The sequence below is a fragment of the Talpa occidentalis genome, unplaced genomic scaffold (genome assembly GCF_014898055.3).
Source record: "Talpa occidentalis isolate TD23 unplaced genomic scaffold, MPIMG_talOcc4v2.1 talOcc4.9, whole genome shotgun sequence".
Classification (NCBI taxonomy): Eukaryota; Metazoa; Chordata; class Mammalia; order Eulipotyphla; family Talpidae; genus Talpa; species Talpa occidentalis.
Genome location: NW_023605305.1, coordinates 19,407,349 through 19,409,274, shown reverse-complemented (window position 1 = coordinate 19,409,274; position 1,926 = coordinate 19,407,349).

Here is a 1,926-nt window from a genome sequence, read left to right as displayed (position 1 = left end):
GCAAGAAAAAGTCAAGGAATGGCTATTGTTTGAGCAACCAACCTGTCTCTGGCAATAATGGAGACACTGGACCAGGTGATGGTGTGATGGAGGACACAGGAGTGAACTTCAAGCTGTTTCTGAAATTGTACCTCAGTAAAGTTCAATTCTACTGAAGACATTTCTGGAGGAGGCAGAAAATGGGGAGCCACCTTCAATACCTCCTTCTCTCTCACCTTCTTATCGAATTCGTAATAAAGTTCCATAGTGTCTATACTTTCAATACACTGACCTTCTCACCTTACCACTCTCATGGCCCCTTTCAGGTCTCACCTCCTGCAGGCACTGATGACTGTGACCTAACTGGTGCCTAGTCTCTCTTCTGCAATCCACATCTTTGCTGCTGCTGTTCAGCCACACACCTTTCCTGTGTGCTGAGCACTGCAAAAATACAGACCTTGCTGATGGTATAATAAGCATCTTCCTGATTTCCTGAAACTCCTATCAGACAGTCATTCCCCTGCTTGGTCAGGAAAGGCTTTACCGTGTATTTGGTGTCTGCTCACCACCTCCCCCAAGCCCTATCCCCTTCCCCAACCCACCCTAATAGCACGCTTGCATTTCCCCAAAATATGCCTTCCCCTTCATGCCTCTACGATTTTGCACAGGCTTGTACCCTCTGCCCAGAAATCCCTTATCCCCTCTCCATCTGGCATATGAGACAAGGTCTCCTATTACTCTTTCTCCCTCTCTCCGCCTCCGCCCCCTCCCCAAATACAGCCCTCTAGAAATGTTTGCTGAATGGAGGAAACCTCCAGAGTCAGGCATTAGGAAGTCAGGCGTTCCACAAATGTGTCCCCAAACCCTCCTTAAGAAAGTGAAGAGGAAACGGGAATGCAGGGCTTAGGAGCGAGCGGGTCTTGAACTTGCTCTGTGCAGGAGGGCATTTCTCGAGTTCTATTATTATATTTTATGCAAAAATTCTATCCTATGCAGATTATACGACATAGCCTTGTCAGTTTTAACGTAAAATATTATTTCCCCCAAATCTTTACATTGATTTATTATTCCCAATTTATCATTCTCTCTAACTGGCGGTCTCCCGACCCCCTCCCGCCGCAGGGACCGCAATGGAGACCTGGACGCTATTTCTTGCGCAGACCCTGCAGGAGCAGCTGGGCCGAGCTCCCCCGGGAGCAGGAGCAGGGTGGGGGCGCAGAGCAGGGTCTGCAGGCAGGAGGCCGGGTCGCGTGCCGGGTCCTCCCCCGCCCGCCGCGGAGGCGGAGTCGCCCGGGCCCCGCCCCCCGGAGGCGGGGAGGGCGCCCCGGCCGCGGGCAGCTCGGGTTCGGCTGGTTCCGGGTTGAGGAGCTGCGCTGGGTCGGAGCAGTGGCAGCCGAGCCGGCGAGGGTAAGGGGCCGCCTCGGGCCGGGTCGGGGGGCCGGGGGCCGGCTGCTGCGTGCGTCTGCACCCCTCCGCTCTGTGCCAAGTGCAGCCGCGCTGCGCCTTCGCCCGCCTCCCTCTCCCCCGGAATTCTCCATCCCCAGCTTCTCCCCCTCCCCCACCGCACCCACCCCGGGATTTAACCCCCTCAAGTCCAGCCATCCCCCTCCTGCACCCCCTTATTTCAGCGCCTATTCCTTCGGACTGTCCCTTGCCCTGGAACCTTCTTCTCAGGAGCCTCTTCGCGCAAACACCCACGGCCCCTCTCTCCAGCATCCTGCACCCTGAGTCCCCACTACCTCGCCACCAGCACCCCCCGAGCGCGCATCCCGGGCAGTGTCTGGTCCCGCACCCCCTCCTCCGGCCACCCTCCTCCGGGACAGCCCTCCTTTCTTCTGCCGAGCTCCTACCCCGGTCCCTCCCGCCCCCGGCCCTCGGCGCTGCCCCCGCGGCGCGCGCGCTCCGGCCGCGCCCCCTCCCGGCCCCCGCGCCGCCGCCCCCGGCGCC